Genomic DNA, 20,268 nt, shown 5'->3' on the forward strand with positions numbered 1-20,268 from the left:
ATTTTTTGAGGAGCGTCTTGACGTAAGCCAAGTATGCCTCCAACTGTTGGTCCTTAGCCTGGAAACTGTCGTTGACCTGGTTGACGACTAACTGAGAGTCGCTGAATATGTTGACACAGTCAGCCCCTGAGTCGATGGCGAGGAGTAGGCCGGCGATGAGCGCTTCGTACTCCGCATGTTGTTTGGAGCTTTGAAGTTGAATTTTAAAGCGTATTCCACGTTCAGTCCCCCTAGTCCTTTCAAAATGACTCCGGCGCCGCTAGCCTTGGCGCAAGCGGAGCCATCCACATGTTGGTTCCAGTCTGACTGTTAGGGAGCTGGTTCTTCAGCGGTTACCATTTCCGTGCGGGGTTCAACTTGTCGCTCGGTGAGCTCAGCAATGAAGTTTGCCACCGCCTGGTCTTTCATGGCGGTTCTTGGTTTGTAATCAATGTCAAACTCGCTGAGCTCGATGGCCCACTTGCTGAGGCGTCCCGAGTGTTCAGGGTTCTGCATTACCTGCCTCAGCGGTTGATTTGTTAAGACATGAATTGTGTGGGCCTGAAATTACTAGCGGAGGCGTCTAGCGGCGACGATGAGTGCGAGAGCCTAGGGGAGATATCTTGTTTCAGCCTCGTTCATGCCTCTGCCGGCGTAGAATACGGGGAGCTCATCCTGGCCGTCCTGCCGGACAATGGCGCAGCTTACAGATGACTGTGATACCGCTAGATATATATACAATGTCTCTCCCTACACAGGGATATAGAGGAGCAGAACTGCTGCTAAGTACTCTTTCAAGCTTTGGAACGCTGCCTCACAGTCTGGGTTCCCGTCGATGACCTTCTTGTGGGTTGTCTTTAGGACTTTGAAAAATGGGAGACATCTGTCAGTGAGTCTGGAAATAAACCGAGAAAGGGAGGTTAGTTTGCCCTGGAGGCTCTGAACGTGTTTCTTCCACTCTGGAGCCTTCATGTTGAGGATGGCTTGTACATTGTCAGGGTTGGCCTCTATGCCCCGTTCACTAACTATGTAACCTAGAAATTTGCTGGCAGTGATGCCGAAAAAGCATTTTTCTAGTTTAAGGCGCATACTGTAGGCCAAGAGAATGGCGAATATGATTCTGAGGTTTGCCACGTGTCCGCTGGCCTTTATGCTCTTTACCAACATATCGTCCACGTAGACCTTGATGATTTTGCCCAAATGTTCAGCGAACATAGCATTCATCAGCCGCTGGTAGGTTGCACAGGCGTTCTTCTAACCGAAAGGCATGACATTGTAGCAGTATAGGCCTTTGTCGGTGGTGAAGGAGGTGCACTCTTGGTCACCAGGGTGCATCTTGATCTGATTGTAGCTGGAGAAGGCATCCATCATGCTGAGTAGCTCGTGGCCAGTGGTTGCATCGACTAGTTGGTTAATGCGAGGTAGTGGGAAGCTGTCCTTGGGGCATGCCTTGTGAGGCCCTTGAAGTCGACACACATTTGCCACTTTCCGCTGGGTTTTTTGACCATGACCACGTTGGAAATCCACTGAGGGTAATTTACTTGGAGGATGAATCCAATGTTCCGGAGCTTGGTAACCTCCTCCCCTATTGCACGGTATCTCTCCTCATCAAAGGCCCTTCACCGCTGCTTGACAGGGTAGGTGGGTGGCTTGATACTTAATTTGTGTGTGATGATCTCGGGGGAGATGCCTGGCATGTCAGCGTAGGACCATGCAAAGACGGCGGCGCTGTCACGTAGAAACTGGGTAAGCTCAGCCGCTACCTCTGGGTCTAGCTAAGCGCCGATGCGGACTGTCCCCTCAGAGTGCTCGTCGGAGATGCTAATAGTCCTTAAGGATGTTTCTGGGTTGACAGGCTCTTTTTTGACATACTTCTTCTCGTCATCCTTGGGGTCCTCAAAGAAATTTGGTGCCGCTACATGATTTCCCACTGTTAGGATTTCATGACAATGTGCTGATCGTGCCACGGTTGTGGAATAGCACTCTTGTGCCAGTTGTTGACTTCCCTTTACACAGCTTGTTCCATTGGGAGTAGAGAACTTCATGAGGAGCATGTGCCCGGCGATGATGCCTTGAGCTTGTTAAGTGTCGGTCGACCAATGATGGCATTATATGAACTGAAGCAGTCCACAATGATGAACTCTGTATGGATTTCCCCAGTACGTGGACTGGCGCCGATAAATAGTCGCATATAGTCAGTACCCAATGGTTGTGTGACGTCACCGGAGAAGCTAAGCAATGGCTCATGATCCTGTAGTAGTTTTCTATTTTGTCGAAGTTTGTCGTAGCACCTGTTGAAGATGACATTTACAGCGGACCTGCTGTTGACAAGGATCCTTCCCACTGACCATTTATCGAGTACGCCGTCGATCAAGAATGGATCGTCGTGGGACAGATGTACTCCGCGCTCCTCCTCCTCTGAGAAGGTGATGGGCTCCCAACCAGATTTTGGGAGTTTAGCGGACCTCTCATAGCGGATATTGCACACCTCCTTGGGGTGGTTAGCACGTGCATAGCCCCTTTTTGTTCTGTGAGACATGTTGGTGATTGGAGCACCACCGTCGATGGTGTTGATACGGCCCAAGGGCTCAATGTTGGCGATCACAGGGGGTGGTTGGTGCACCTTGTCACGCCCCTGATTTTACACACAAGAAAATCGATATATATAACCCCATAATTATATATGCGTGAACGTCCAGTCATCAATACAAAATACCTGGAATCCTTTTCCCTTTAACTTACACAGATATTGATGCACTGAACCCTCAAAGTTAATATACACTCGCTCCATAGAGTTATATATTACAATGCTTACGAATTAAATTGTCAACAACAAAGTAAAACGTAAATGCAGCTCAGAGTAACTATATAACGGAAGTCCTTATCAACGGTAAAGTCACAAAGATGGCTTCCTACCGTAAAGCTGCAACAGCACCACCTCAGCTTCAGCCACGATTTCCCTGACCTGCAGGATTAACCCCTACACCATTCCATTGAATAGTGCACCGGGTTTCCACACAACAAAACCCGGTAAGCTTATGAAGCTCGTATGAGTAACTCAAAACCAATTACACAAATTTCACAAAAGCCTCCTGCTCATAACCTCAATCCTAGCATCCAATTACACAAATTCCGGTCAAACAAGACTTCCTCAAGCAATGTTTGACGCCATCCTAACGCACTACGGCGAATTTCATAATCACACTCGTTTCCCATTCCCCCCCCCCCTAGGAGCTTTTGTCATCAACATGACATCAAAGGTGAAAAACAAAGAGTCACCTTCCTATCCTCAACACAGAGTACAATTCGTCACCACTATGCTCTTAAGATAAATCAAACCATCAATCAATACAATCAAGGAGAAATCAAGGCAATCACATATCAAAACAAGCAAAACAATTCATAATAACCCCTGCATATAATTTAGTTCAGGAGGTCACATTAAGTCAACAATTCAAGACAAGTAGTCATCGAAGTCCCACACTCTGACGTCTGTAGGTAGCCCCAACCATCACAGCAGTCCTCTCGATCTTTGTTAACTTAATAACAATTCAGCTCCGCTACCGAGCAGTCATCACATTGATTATCGCACAGATTTCCACCGGTCATCACCTAGATTTACATCATCCTACTGATCATCACCTAGATTTCAAGGATCATCACATAGATTCACGCAGATATCTCCAATCATCGCACAGATAGCGATCATCACATAGATTTCGCTGGTCATCACATAGATAGCGATCATCACATAGATTTCGCTGGTCATCACATAGATAGCGATCATCACATAGATTTCGCTGGTCATCACATAGATTTTTCTATACAAGCTTTACATGACAATCATCACAAAGATTCACCATACTGATGTCATCGATTCATTACACAAATATTCCTACATAAGCTTTTCATGACAATCATCACAAAGATTCACCACGAAGTCACTAATACATGAATATATATGTATATATATATACCCCATAATATATATATATAGACACACATAGTCATCCACTCAGAAATGCCACTAATACCAACTACAGTCGTAGTTAACCTAATAACTCCAAGACAATAGGGTAGTCATGCTCATAACAAATATCGATCATATTCATAACAAATATTGATCCTGCTCATAACAAATATCAATCCTGTTCATAACAAATATCGATTCTACTCATAACAAACATTGATCCTGCTCATAACACATATCGATCATACTCATAACAATTATCGTGAGATTTCCCAAACAAACGATAAAGGTAATTCGTTCACTAATGAACCTTGTGAGATTACTCACCTCGAAACTCCCGCTGCGTCTTCAATTCAGGACAAGGCAGCCAATCCACAAAATAACCGTCCAAGGAGTACTACGTCACGTACCTAAGGAATTACAGCTCTCATTCAGTCAACGAATCACAAGGAATAATGTTCGAAACCCTAAATCGAACCAAAATTCCCAAGGTGACGCCAAATGAGGCGAAACCACATCCAAGGCCTCCCAAAGTCCCCGGAATACGTCCACGATCGATGTGACCAAACCACAAGTCGACCGGACGCTCGAATCCTCAAGGATCGAATAAATCGATCTGTATGAAACTGCAAAAATCATAACAATTCCATACGAACTCCAAAATTTGCATATTATATATCGAAATGCTCGTATCAATGAGTAGAACATATATAATACCAAAACCAATTCCTTAAGTGGCCGGAACACCGCCGGAACGCCACCACAGACGGTGGTGCACCGCCGCCGGCCAAAAACACATTATTTCACAAAACTCCCAACATCAAAAAGCTTCATCTAAGCATGCTTGTGAACTTTCATAACTGGATCGAAGTCAGAAAACAAGCCTAAGGGATCGAAAACTACCTCACAAGCCGTGAACAGTGATCCCAACTGAGTTGATCGAAGTTTCACGTGAATCGATCCAAACAAACACCATGGATCGATCAGCGAGCTTGCTCTGAACTCAACTAAGGAAGCCTGAAGCCATGAAGTCGCCGGAGTTGAGTTTTCCGGCCGGGTCTGAAAACACTAGGCTGCACCACCTTGCAGCGCCGCCGTGGAAGAGAATCGGCGATAGAGGGCACCACAGGGACGACCAGACGGAGGAGGCGAACCTGCTGACCAAGTTTCACGGCCAGAGACCACCGCAGTTGGCCGGAAAATCCGGGTCGGATCGACCGGGTCCGGGTCGGGTCAGTCGAAGATTTTCGTTTCTGAAGGCGCGGACGAGAGAGAAGAGAGAGAGACTATGGTTTCCGGAAAAGGAAAGTGCAAAATGAATATATTTTTCTGATTTTTCCTATATATACTAAAATGGAAACTTCTTTCCATAGCCATAACTTCCTCATACGAACTTCGATTCTCGCGTTCCACATGTCCACGAACTCGTATCGACGCGCTCTACAACTTTCGTGAAGGAAGTTTTCAGAGAATCCCAACGAATAAAAAGTCAACCTTTGGCAACCCCCTAAAACCATATTCTTCAATTAATTATTCGCCCGAAACACTTCCGCTCCATCCACGAGCCACGAAACCGTCCAATAGTTATAAAATTAATTCCGGAAAATCCTCGGAAAATAATTACGAATTTCCGGGGCATCACACACCTTGAATTGTTCCATCTTACTGTCTCGGTATAAGGTCTCAATGGCTGTTTTGAGGGCATTGCAATTGCTGGTGTTGTGGCCGCTATCTCGTGATATTTGCACCACTTGTCAGTGTTTATGGGTTTTCCTACCCTTGGGTATTTTCTTGGGGGTGATGGTGGGATCTGGTCCTTGTACTGGTCGTATATTTCCTCGTTTGAGGCCGTGAGGACTGTAAACACTGCATACCACTGGGATGACTCCATCTGTTTATTACGGTTATCCCCATGATATGAGCAGCTGCCCTTATTGTAATGTTGGTCCTTCTTCCGCTTGCTCTGGTGGTTGCCCTGTTGCCACTCTCTCTTTTTATCAGTTGGCGGTGAAGCAGAGGTTTTGCTGACGGTTTCCTGATGGCTGGCGGAGGGTTGGGCGGACTTTACAGGTGTTGGTGGTGGTGGGGTGGGGTTTCTCCATATGTGATGAATTCTGCCTGTGCATGGATGACAGTCTCGCTCATGACATGGTCGTAAGCGGCGTTTGGATGATTGTAATTGAGGTGATAGAGAAATGGCCCCTTGAGGAGTCCTTGCTTGAAAGCTGCCAGCGCCATTGTCTTATTAAGATAGCAGCACTGGGACGTTGCCACTCGCCACCTGGTCACAAACGCCTTCAACGTTTCCTCCGCCCCCTGCTTGAGGCTGAACAACTGAGTTGTACTGTGGTGTCCGGCCGCCAACAGGATGAACCGAGAGAGGAAAGCATTTGGACAAAGGGGTCAGTCATGCTGCTGTAATGTGACATCTTTGGTGTCTTTGCGAGCGTCGGACGGATGGCATGCAGGATCCTAGTGGTGAATGGTCCTGGTCTGGACATAAAGAGTGGATTTGGTATTGGCGTTGGGGCGCCTGCCTCGGCCCGGATTAGCCTTTGCTCTAGTTGTTGCATCCGCTCCAGTATTAGGGCGGTTGTGCCTCCAACGGGTCCCGCCTGGATATTCCGCTGAATCAACTCTGATACGTCTAAAAGATGTACAACTTAAACCTTGCACTCAAATATCATCGTTGGTAATATAGTGATCAAGCAAGGGTCATTACCCGCTGAAGATTGTTCCTAAACTGCTAAACAAATGTCACAAACTACTCTAAACCATGCTACTGAACAGTTAACGAAAATAAATTAACTAACCTAGACTCGATGTAATTTTCTATAAATTTTACAGGACACTAAAGACACATTTAATAACACGCATACAAAATTTCAGAACAATCAGAGTTGATTTAAGGGTCTTTTCCTGTATACCCAAAAAGCCTCGGTATTTTTCCCAACTACCCAACACTTTTGTATTACACTATTACTTTTGGAAAAGGCTAAAAGGGATAGGTCTCTTTACAATAATGCCTTTTGTATCCTATGTTGACCCTTGGCTCTTTAGCGATATTATTTGATAAAAAAAAAACTTTGTTCTAAACGACAAAAACAAAAACAAGACTAGCCTTCAACATGCCTAAGTTTTTCACCTAACGGTTACTTTAACAGGCGGAATCACTGCTGCTTGTCCTAATTTTTGGTTTTAAAACTGATTTTTTCCTGGTGAATAATACGATTAGAACTCTTGGATTTCTATAGGATGCATGCATCTAGATAGTGAAACAACTTTAATTAAGGAAATGTAAGGACAACTATATTTGAATAAGTGGGTGAGCAACCATCTGAATTTATTTATTCAAATATACATACATGCTAAACATTCAGAGCCTCATTCTCAGGTAAACAGCACAAGGCTGTTTAGCTATCCATAAGAATGAGAACATATACTTACTTGTAATGAAAGCACACTACTTCACACTTAGACAGGAAGGGAAGCACACTGCTATACCATTTGAGAGAATACTCTTCTGCTCAATTTTCTAATTCTATTTTTGTAATCTAGAACTGATATCCCAATTTTCCAATGCCTCACAACTGAAACTAAGGCTCCATATATAGGGAGCGGAACTCAAACTAAAATTCAAAACAACTAAATGTACAGAACAACTCCGTGGCCCTTCAGTTTTTCTGAGTGCTCCTGATGATGGAGGTCGGTTGGAAAAAGCAGAAAAGTCCTATGGTGAAGTGTCTTTTTCTTGACTTTTGAAAAAGCAAAAGTAGCTTTAGAAAAGTCTAAAGTTCTACAATTGCAAGTTTGGTGCTTATTCTTCACCTGTAGCTTCACATGTTCTCGTCTATTTCGGAATTATGGCTAAAGACAAAGGAGTTGTTGTCTGCCTGGGCCATGCGAGTGGTTGTGGCTTTATCTTCGACATTTGTATCAACATACATCTTGTAGTGGTTGTCAGTTTCAAGTTTTTCCACCCATTGTAAGCATGCCAGTGTCGAATCTATCTCTTTTCTGGTAAGAGATAGGAACAGGTCATTGCTAACTACGTCAGGATGATCGTAAGCAGTGATAATAGTTTTTTCTCCTGCTGCCAGGAAGGTATTGTTGACGTCTTCAGAGATGATCTTTTTGATTTATTCCAAGGCCATGGCTTTCATCCATAGGATGCTTGAGTTAGGCTGGCCATTGTATCCAACACAGGCTGGTTGAAGATATTTCCTTTGAATAATTCTCACATAATGATATGGAGAGATATACTCAACTTCTCCATTTGCTTTTTGACTCCATTCTGGAGAAGTGGATCTGAACTTCAGACGAAACGTACAGTCATTTTTTCTAATGTTCTTGACTGTATTGACAATGATGGGAGGCAACCTTTTTAGATCATCATTTGTTTTAGTCCACAGATTATGGACAAAACCATTTTCAACAAGCCAAACCTTGTGTTCTTGAGGATGTTCACTCTGAAAATTGACTAAGTATCTCCTAACATATGGTCCTGCAATGATAAAGAGAGTTGGAGGAACTCGGTCTTCAGAATTATGACTTCCTATCAGACGATGAAATTCATGCCAGTCTGATTTATTAAGCGCCATGATAGGGACCCTAGCACTTTCTGGGCTTTCAAGGAAGTGAATTTTTTCTTTTCTTACAGCACTCTGCTGTGTATGAAGTTCTTCAAACTGTGGTCTACCATTTTCATAGAGTTCCTCAGCAAGTGCAAAGAGTGCTGGAAACATCAAACCACTACTCATTTCCTGAAAACCAAACATGAGATTATCCAGAATTGCTTTCAGGTGGTAGGCTAGTCTCCTGCCAGTTCTGAACACAGGAGTATCGAATGTTTGAAGTTCATAATTAAAAACATTTATTACTCCAGTTGGAGTAGGTTTGCTTTTTGGCAAAGCAACAGCCTTCAACGGTCTTGATGAGCCTTTACCGTCTGCCGTTTGAGACAGGCTAGCCAATCCTTTACCCTGGGATTGATCAGTTGTGGCTAGTCCTTTAGGAGTTAGCAGAAACCTTTTAAGGATTTTTTCTTTAGTTTCCATGGGATCCTCTTCAGGTTCGTGTTCTTTCCCAGTTCTTCTGCTTCTGGGATTACGACCTTCGTCGTCATCTTTTCGCCTGAACATTGCCAATTCTCTGGTCAAGGCATCTGGAAGATAGTTCTTGTTTCCTGCAATTAATTCAATAACATAATCATATTGATTAAGAAATAATTGCCAATTTGTTAATCTTCCTCTATCAGCTGCTTTATCAAGTTTGAAATTTTTGAAATTCTTTACTCTAGCACAATCGGTGCAGACAGTAAAGGGTTTTTCAAGAAAAGCTGGAGAATTTAAAATTGTTTTCTTAACAGCCAAAATTTCTTTTTCCCTTGTGGAATAATTCAGTTCTGCAGGGCTGAACTTGTCGCTACAAAATTTACAGATCTTTTCAATGTTAGTTCCAGGCGTTTTTGCCAGAACAACACCGGACCAATAATTATCACTCGCATCTGTTTGGAGGATAATTTCATCATTTTCCTCTGGTTGCTGTAGAGGAGGGAGGTTCTTGCAGAGATTTTTTATCTGCTTCACAATTTATTTCATCATCTTCTGTGAACTTCCATTTTCTTTTGGAACTTGTCTTAGGAGATAACATTGCTGTTAACCCTGAGATTTTGGGAATGAAATCACTCCCATAGTTTATGACACCAAGGAATCTCTCTAGACTCTTAGCATCAGGAATTCTATCTGGGAATTTCCAGATTTTCTCAAGGATATGAGGTTGGAGTTTTATTACTCCGTTTTTGATGTTTATCCCTAGGAAATCAACTTCATCGAGGATAAGGAGGATTTTCTTTTCTCCTAGGATAACTCCATGCTGAATTATCAGCTTTACAACCTCATAGAGGTGTTTCATGTGTTCTTCTCTGGTTTTGGAGAAGACAAGGATGTCATCTATGTAGATGACGCAGAACTCCGCAACATGCTTGAAGATGTTGTCCATCTTTCTCTGGAAGATTGAGGGAGCTTGTTTTAGACCAAAAGGCATTACCAACCATTCGTAATGTCCTTGTGGTGTTCTAAATGCAGTGAGAGGTACACTCTCGGGGTGTATCTTGACTTGCCAAAAACCCGACTTTGCATCGAATTTTGAAAAGACTTTGGCTCCTCTGAGCTGGTTGATCAGTACTCTTACTTGAGCAATTTGATAACCGTCTTTGACAGTCTTCTTGTTGACATCTCTGTAGTCAATTACCATTCTAGCTTTTCCTCTAAGGTTTTCTGCATGATTTCTCACGTAAAATGCTGGAGCATGATGAGGGCTAGTGGAAGGTTGAATTAATCTCTTGTTCAGGAGATCTTCAATATCTTTTCTGAATTCTTTTTTATCTTCCTCTTTGTACTGAGGAATAGCTTTGACATGACAGATAGCATTCATGTCATGCAATCTCAATTCACAGACCACTGGGTCTTTTTCCCAAAACTTCTGAGGGTCTACATAGATATTTTCTTCGAGTAGTTTGTTGATTTTATCAAGGGTAGGAATTTTCTGAGACTCAAGCTTATTCTGAAAGTGCTTGAGGTTATGTTCATGGATGAAACTAGTTTCTTCATCTTCACTAGTTTCTTCGTCTTCTTCTTCAGAAGATTCTTCAACAAGTAATTCTTCTTGTTGCTTGATTTGGAGTATAGGCTCAAATTTGGGTTTGTAGAAGGTAAGATCACCACTATTCAGTTGCGATCTCTGATACTGAGTAGTAAAATGAAGACCTACGACACTTTTTGCATGTGTAAGTCGGTCTGCCCAGAACACCCGTTCTCCTTTTCTGAAGCCTATCGCTTCTTCATCCTGAATGAATCTCTGTTGGAGAATAAAATCATTTCCCAACAGGATATCTGATCCTTGGCCTTCAGATTGCCAAACATTATGGATGATAAATGTTCCTCCACCAATGGTGATATGAACATTTTTTGCTACTTTATTCATGGTGAGATGACTTCCGTCAAATGTGACACCAGTAGCTGTTCTTTTCTTATCTTCTTTCCAGAGTTCTTCTGGAATTGCAAATCTCTTTGCAACAGTAAACCCTGATCCATTATCTACAAAGGCATGTAGATGATATTTTTTGTGATCAGGGAATTTTAGTCCAATCTCTATGTAGTTGCTGTATTTACTAGTAGAGACGACTTTCGATTGTTGAAGCTCATTTTCCTGAGCTTGTTCCTTTGGAATGAATGGTTTACATTCTTCTGGAACAATTTCTGGTGGTTCAACCAGTTCAATAGCTTCATCAATTTTTTCTTCCTTTCTGTTGGAGGAAGATGGTTCCATGATTTCTTGGAACAAGGCTTCTACCTTTTTCTTTTTTTGTTCAGAGAAATATTCTTCATATTCTTGTTCTACCAATTGGCTGACAATGCCGTTCTTGGTTTTCCTTCTTGCTTCAGCTATGAAGCACTCTTTGTGATAAGTCTTTTTTGACTCTTCACAAAACATAGGGAGACCATCCTTTTCGTGAAATAGGCAGTAGTCACAAACGAATGTACCAGGGTTTACCTTATAAGAAGACATTAAGGATTCTGTCTTACTTTCTTCCCAATTTTTGATTTTCAAAACATTCATTTGTCTGGATTCGAAGTACTCTACTTCAGAATCTGTCTCAGACTCAGATGATTCTTCTTCTTTAGACCAGTCAGAGTAAACTGACCTGTCGTCTTCTTCATCATCAGAATAGGCTATTTCGTAGCCTTTCATGTTTGCCGTTTCTACTATCTGCTCATATTCTTCAAAGAGAGCTTTAGTAGATCTCTTTTCCTTTTCCGGACATTCATTGGCATAGTGCCCTTCAGCTTTACATAACCAACATCTGCAAGTTTTCTTGCTTGGTTGTTTATGTTGATGGAATTTCTTCTTATGATCTTCATCCTGTTGTTTCTTGTATTTGGAACTTTTCTTGAATTTCCAATCTCTTTTCTTATTACTCCTTTTGAATTTTTTAGAGTAATATATTTCTTCTTCTTTATGTGGAATTTGGATTCATGACATCCCCAGTTTGTTGGCATATCCAGTATTCCGTAACAGAAATTTTCAACTCCTTTGAGTTGTTTCTTGGCCATCTTAGCTCTAAGATTGGCTTTGCATTGCTCTTTCAGCAATTGCTGGATTCTGTCAGCAATTCCTCCAACTGAAAATCTTTCAATTGGTTTTTCAGCTATGTTTTCTCTCACAGCTGTTCTCCATGGTTCAGGGAGTTTCCTGTGCAAAAGGTTGACTAGATCAGTATTCTCTAGTTCACCAATCGTACAGTAATATTCTTGAAATTCATTCAAGTATTCTTCAAAATATCTCATGTCACAGATTTTGAGAGCATAGATATTTGATTTGGCCGTTTCTTTAGCCTTTTCACTCAGATTTGAAAGATCTCCACAGAACTGATCGTACAGGGGTACTGCAAAATCATACGGAGATTTCGAAGTTTTGATCTCCTCCAACCATTCTTTTCCTCTGGCTGTCTCTCTGAAAGAGAAGTAATACTTCTTTGCTACCCCAGTGAGAGTAGCTTCAAAGTACATCTGAAGATCAGGAGCTTCAAATTTTCTAAGGGTAAGAGCAGAGGCCATCATCAGGCTATCTACTTATTGGTCAAGAGTTTTTCTCTTGTTTAGAGCTTTATCCAGATCTAGCCAAATTCCATAGTTGGAAATTGGTACTCTGGGTATCTTGTCCTCTAGGACAAATCTTTGAGAATTTCTTTCTCTATTTCTGCCCGTAGGGGCCTTCTGTACAGGGAGTTTAAGCTTTCCCTTTTCTCTAATGATGGAAGTTTTGGAGCTTTGTCCTTCTTCCATTTCAATATCCTGGTAGGGAAGAAGTTTTCTTTCCTTTCCTAGATTGAATTTTTTCATTTCTTCGATTAGTTTTTCTAATCGTTCAGGATTTTCACAATTCTCAGCTTATTCATAAAGATCATAGAGCTTTTGTGCTCTAAGCATGTTTACTGGTCTGTTTAGATCAGCTTATAATTCTTCTTCAGTGATAGTCTCTGATGGTTCTACAGAGTTTTTTGTACCACTAATACTAGCTTCTTCTCTAGTGTTGTAACTTCTACTGAGAAGATTTTTGTTTATCCTGATATTTTCAGGACATACATCACTTTTCCTGTGATTGTCAAAATTTAGACTGATTTCTCCAATCTTTCTACTTTGCTGCTGGTAGCTTCGGACCAGATAATTTCCATTCAATAGGAAAAGTTACTTCATTCCAAGTAACCTTGTGAATCTATTGTGAATGGTTCTTTTGACTGGTGAGGAATCCAGTAGTAAGACCAGGGATGTTTGATATCCTTGTCTTTGGCTCTACTGTAGTACTCATCAGTTTATAGTACATTCTGTATACTATTGCCAATTCTTGCATATCTTTTTTCATGGATATGCCATCTGCCTTGACTCTCAGTCTTAGACAGTGAGCTGCATCTTTCAAGCTAGTTGAGAAGTTCGGGAAGCAGTTGAAATAAGCCACTCTATTGCATAAATATGCTTCAAGGGTTCCCAAAAGACTAGCTTGAAAATTTGTTAGTCTATTATCTTGTAAGACACATAGAACTGAACAGTTTATGCCTTCTCGAGCAAGAAATTTTATGCCTACTTGGACTGCTCCAATGTGCATAAATTGATAATTTTTTGCTTTTGCTCTGGCAACTTCATCAGGAGTGATCATCAAGAGATCTGTTTCTCCTGTTGTGGAGGGGGTTGTGAATTCCAATAATTTGAAATGATGGCTATCCATCAGGTCAAATGTTCCCCTTTTGTAGATTTGTTTGAAATCTAGCTTTGGAATTGAGGCGTTTTTTACCTCATGCTCGATTTCGTTGTATTCGAATTCTTCAGCATTTACTCCTTTCTTTTTTCCGAAGATGCTCATCATTTTGACATCTCGAGTTTCTTTCGGATTTTCATACCGAATACTAGTAGAACTAGTTTAAGGATCTAGAAAAATCATGTTTGGAACAGGATTCTTTTTCGGTCTTTCTAATGATTTGAACCCATTAGCTTTTTTTGTTTTTATTGTAGGCACTTTCTTGTCCTTCAGTATATTTTTCATAGAATCCAGTGTTTTTTGCTGTTCATTGATTTTTCTACTAACACTTGTTAGCTTTTCTTCTTCCGTTTTTGGAAGTTCCTTGATATAATCCAGTTTGTTTTCTAATTTTTCTAATTGGTGGATTAAAGCAGGTATTTTTTCTAGATGATTTTGACATCTAGTCAATTCTTGCTGCAGGTTCTGATATTCTTCATCAGAAGATTTTAATAGAGAATTCAGTCTCTCTATTATCAAATCAGACATTGTCCCCATTGGGGATTCCCCTGCTGAGCTCTTTACAAGCTCTAATACTAGTGATTTGGGGATCTAACTAATGCTCAAATAATCAAGAGGTTTTTGTTCCTCTTCCAGAACATATAAGAGATTATCAATATCTTGTTCTAATTTATAGATTCTGGTTTGAAGTCTATAGATGATATCCCAGTAGTTGGGAGTCTCTCTATTAAGATTTTCTCTATATGCTTTCAATTTTCTCAATTTTTCTCTTTCCTTTTGCAATTCTTTACTAGTATTTTTGCAAATAGCGATCAACACGAGTCTGTCAACGATCGAAATTATGAATAGTAATTTATACTGTTTACCTTTGAAAAATAGAGGATGACTGTTAACATCTGTATATTATTAAACAAACTCTGATGGGCCCATCACGTTTTCAACAAAACTCTAATTATGCAGACACTGAAAAAGACAGCAAAGAAATTTGCAACAAACATCAGGGAAGGGTATTGATGGTAGGAATTCTGATAAGATGGGTAGGTAGGAAGGAAATGGAGAAAAAGTTGTGTAGAGGGAAACAAAAATAAGACACTGGGGTGTATGAGAAGTATTTTCTTGGATTACGGGTGTATGAGCATTAACCCTTGATTTAATATATGAAATAATTCACGTAAAACTGAACACAGTAAGATAACAAAGCAGAAACAGATTTTATAACTTTAAAACTATTGATAGAAACAAAGCGAAGAACTCATTCTCCACCACCAAACACACTCAATCATATTAAAGCTCAGTTATGGAATCCTAATTCTCAATTGAATTTATCCGAAGTTAACTCACAAGCTCGAATTAGCCCATTACCCTTTCTTAGTTTCTCGTTAAGTGAATACAAGCTCACCACTTAATCTATTTCCGATTATGCAACCTAGACACAAGCTCGCTTAGTTTAACATATCAAAATCATTAAGCAATAAAAGGATTTGGATAAATCTAGGGGCACAAGTAAATTGGTAGTCTTGCTAACCCTAGGGTTTGAGTCACATGTAATTCAAGAAAACATTTTGCTACTCAATTGGAATCAACACACGACATATACGAATCTAGTGTTACTCCTAGCATTAGAACCCTAACCTATTCATTTAGTTGAGCACCTAAACAAACAATTGCAAAGATTCATCTTGTAGACACGGTGAAACCAATTGATAATATAGAAAACCAAAAACTAAATTGTCATCAATATGAATTGAACATGTTTGGGGCTTTGAAATCGCCCTTAGCTACAAAAGTATTTAGATAGACATAGTCATGAACAAAACAAAAACTAGAAGAAAGGAAGAGGAAGAGATGGCAGCTAGTTGATGGCAGAAGATGTCGTTCTTTCTTTCTCTTGTGCGGCCCTCCTCCCACGTCTATTCTAGACGTCCATTCTTTTATTGCTTAGGTTAGGAGATTTTCACTTCTTTTCCTTTTAGGAATCAGGTAGCTTCTCCTCGAAGATTCCTAATAATTTTCACCCATAAAAATATGTCATATATTCAGTTAATACTTGTCGGTGGGCTTCTAAAAGGAATTCGGGCCTCAAATCATGGATTTCCGTCAAAGTGTCAAATTCTCGGACTGCCCGACCTTGCTGTACTAAATCGGCCATAACTTTTTGTAGAAAAATGGTATGAATGAACCGTTAAAAATTCTGGAAACTAGACATCCGAAGCTTTCCAAGAATATAAAGTTCACTATCTAGTTCATTCTGAGATGCTCTCAGTTTCATGTCGAACTTGACTGATCTGCACAAGTAGATTTACTGATTTAGCTTCCTTTCTTCTACTTTGCTCCAAAACACCTACAAAATATAAAAATAAAGTAAATGACTCAAATAGATGAAAAACTAGCTAAGAAAACATGAAGAAATCAATACAAAATCATGTACATTTATGAGCTTATCAAGCTCTCGCCTGGGGACAGGTATATTACCCTCGGTTTGAGCCCTGATTGTCGAGCGACTTGTGTGATGTTGTTACTCAGCCTCCTGCTCCAACACTACTCGGGACGGGGGAGGTGGTCACATTCCCCTTATCTCTGGTGGGTTCAGCGGTACCTGCATCTGTATGATTGGTCCGAGTGTCAATCCGCCGGTGTTGGGTTGACTGCGCCTGGTGCTCCACAATTGCTCGCTCTGTGCTGAGTTAGCGTTTGCCTCTAGCGCCTTCTTAAGATCGTCTAATCTTGACATCAGCGTGGCCACCTGCTTTTGGGCCTCGTCCTTTTCTCTGCGCTCCTGCTCGCGCTCTCTATTTGCTTTGTGAAGGTCCGCTAGTGCCAGTTCATACATAGCGGCGAGGTCCTGCACCGGTGGGCGGCTGCCGCTCGGCTGAGCCTCTGTTGTAGTTTGGGTTGGTGGGATCTGGGAAGTATCCTAGGGTTCCCCGCTGGGGTTTACCGGCGTATTGAATAGTGCACGGTTAACGTTAATCGCTGGATTGACGTTGATCGCTGGGTTGGTGGGGTGGGGGTTGGTGCATTGATCCCTCTGCTCCTTTGCGTTTCCCCCGCTACTGTTAGTCATGGTGGATGTTGTGGTGGGATGGCCTTCTGTTCAAGGATTCCCACAGACGGCGCCAATGTTAATGTTTAAAGTTCAGCGGTAGCTAAACCTTTGTTAACGCTTGTTAACGCTGGTCCGATGGGCGGACCGCTACCTATGATATTCTCAGAGCTTCCGCTACCTGTCAAGTGAAATACAGAGGGCGTCAGAGGGAGAACGCGTTGGGCGGCCATCTCTTCTCCAATGCCTAAGTTAGTCAATGTATTTATGTTGACAAAGTAACAGTAGGTAAGTATTAAAATGCGTGATTAATGAGGAGAGAAGAGAGAACCTTTTATAGGTGAGGAAGGAGCTGATCTTCTTCATGTTTTCGATGTGGGACTGATATGCTTCAGTCCCCAGTTTCTGGAGCTTCTGATGTTGTCTTGGCGCGACCCGTGGCGACGCGTCAGCTGTAATCTGGGGGCAAGCCGGGGCTCAGGCGGTAGCCTGCTTGGCTGTGTTCCCATAGGTCACTCCTTTGGCGGGAGTCAGTACCGCCGAATGTAGCATGAGCGTGGCTCATTATAGCTAATTATGCTTGCAAATGCCTATGTAAGTACATATTATAGAATCACAAATGCATTACATAAAAAGTCCAAAGATGATAAAAATATATATATATATATTTCAGACAAACAAGAATGCCAAAAAAAAAAAACGGAGTAAAATTAATCCACTAGCACCATGGTGTGTGTTTGGTAAAAAAAATAAATAAATAAAAGAGTAGTATAGCTAAGACAGTAACGTGTTGATACACATCAGCACCATAGGTTTGTATTTGGGTTATGGTAGAAGACAAGGTGGCATGTTGCTACATGTGGCCAATCCCGATCCTTGGTACTGTATCAAGACATGGTGGCATGATGCTACATGTTGCCAATGTGGGTGTTTTTATTTGCTAGTATAGCTTTCGATTTTTACTAGAAACTCTGTTCTTTTTTTCCGCCAAAACTTAATACAAAAGTGAAATTTTGTATACCAATGCTTAACTACTTGAGGGCAATGCTAGAGGCCTCAAGTAAGGCCTTAATCTTTTGTGATACATCCATGGCACCATATTTTGACACATCAAAATTTTGCATAATCTATCAAGTAGTTGGAGACTTAATCGGTGAGGAAGACTACAAATTACTCACAATTGATAGTTCATATTATCACATAATTAATCGATAACAAAATCAAAAATCATAGGATAATTTATTGCTGGAAGAAGAGAGACAATTGAATTTGAACGGTTGACAAACTTATTTAGGTCCATAGAATTATCAAATGGAAAGGGTTCGTCAACCAAAACTGTATATTTTTATGTAAATATCCTTAAAATATTTAAATACTTTGAAAATTAGGTCAACCTTAAAGAGAATTGTGATGACTACAATATATGAAGATAATTCCTTTCTTCAAAAAATTGTGATGGCTACAAAATAATTTTAATAAAACAAAGGGTAAATTTCTTGTATGGTACCTAAGATATTGTTACTTGGATAGTTTGGAACTTAGTCAATAAAAGAGGAATAAGTTATCATATGTTAGACTATTTGGTATTTTGGTACTTCCATCCATTTTATCGTTAAACGCATGGACAATATTGTTTGAAATTAAGATTGAAATACCAATTATGCCCTTACATTTAACCCAAGAAAAAGTACCAAATTTTAACATAGGATAATTTCAAGTACTAAATAGTCCTATTTTATATTGAAGGTTATGGAAATGGAGACAATGAATGATGAAGAATCAGAAATGAATATAACGTACTAACATCAATATATTATAGAATCTCAAATGCATTACATAAAAAGTGCAAAGATGATAAAAAAAAAAAAAGGAAAAAAAAAAAAGTAGTATAGCTAAGACAGTGACGTGTTGATACACATCGGCACCATGGGTTAGTATTTGGGTTATGGTAGAAGACAAGGTGGCATGTTGCTACATGTGGCCAATCCCGATCCTTGGTACTGTAACAAGACATGGTGGCATGGTGCTACATGTTGCCAAGGTGGGTGTTTTTATTTGCTAGTATAGCTTTCGATTTTTACTAGAAACTCTGTTCTTTTTTTCCGCCAAAACTTAATACAAAAGTGAAATTTTGTATAGAAGTGCTTAACTACTTGAGGGCAATGCTAGAGGCCTCAAGTAAGGCCTTAATCTTTTGTGATATATCCATGGCACCATATTTTGACACATCAAAATTTTGCATAACCTATCAAGTAGTTGGAGATTTAATCGGCGAGGGACTACAAATTTCTCACAATTGACAGTTCATATTATCACATAATTAATCGATAACAAAATCAAATATCGTAGGATAATTTGCTGCTGGAAGAAGAGAGACAATTGAATTTGAAAGGTTGACAAACTTATTTAGGTCCATATAATTATTCATACTATTATCAAAAGAAAAGGGTTTGTCAACCAATACTGTCTTTTTTTACGTAAATATCCTTAAAATATTTAAATACTTTGAAAATTATGTGAACCTCAAGGACAACTGTGATTACTACAATATATGAAAATAATTCCTTTCTTCAAAAAATTGTGATGGCTACAAAATAATTTTAATAAAACAAAGGGTAAATTTCTTGTATGGTACCTAAGATATTGTTACTTTGACAGTTTTGAAATTAGTCAATAAAAGAGGAATAAGTTATCATATGTTAGACTATTTGGTGTCGGTGAGCCGTGGCCTGTTGGTTAGCTAGCCTAACTAACACTGTGGAGGTCACCGGTTCAAATCTCACTGACATCAGGGATGGAGTGGGGTGGGGAGTTACATTGTAGTCCAGAGTCAAAAAAAATGTTAGACTATTTGGTATTTTGGTACTTCCATCCATTTTATTGTTAAACGCATGGACAATATTGATTGAAATATCAATTATGCCCTTACATTTAACCAAAAAAAAAAAAGTACCATATTTTAACATAGGATAATTTCAAGTACTAAGTAGTCCTATTTTATTCAATGTATATTAAATTGCCGAAGTCTAATACATCAAGTACCATAAAAAGAATTTACCCTCAAACAAATAAGCAAAAGGGAGCTTCTATTCATACCTCCAAAATTATTATTTGGACCTCTTTCTTTTTCCAAGTTATAATTGACTTTGTCAATTTATGTCAAATTACCAATAAAAACATAAAAAGCAAAAAAAAAAACCTTCACCCAATTCCCAAATTTTAGATCCACAAAGTTATAAGCCAGAAATTGAAGTCATCATAGCTTACGCAATCAAAGAAATTTAGACGGTTTTAATTGGTAGTGGAGTCTCTCTCTGTCACTCTGTGCTCTCTGTAAAGGTTTGCCTTGTGTGCTTGGGAGTAGTTGGACTGTTGGAGTTAAGTCTTGTAATGGGATCCATGAATTAAAAATCAGCACTTGTTTTAGTTTTCTAATGGAAGCAGGACTTCTTTCCCTCTATAA

Source organism: Rosa chinensis, chromosome 6, assembly GCF_002994745.2.
Source record: "Rosa chinensis cultivar Old Blush chromosome 6, RchiOBHm-V2, whole genome shotgun sequence".
NCBI lineage: Eukaryota > Viridiplantae > Streptophyta > Magnoliopsida > Rosales > Rosaceae > Rosa > Rosa chinensis.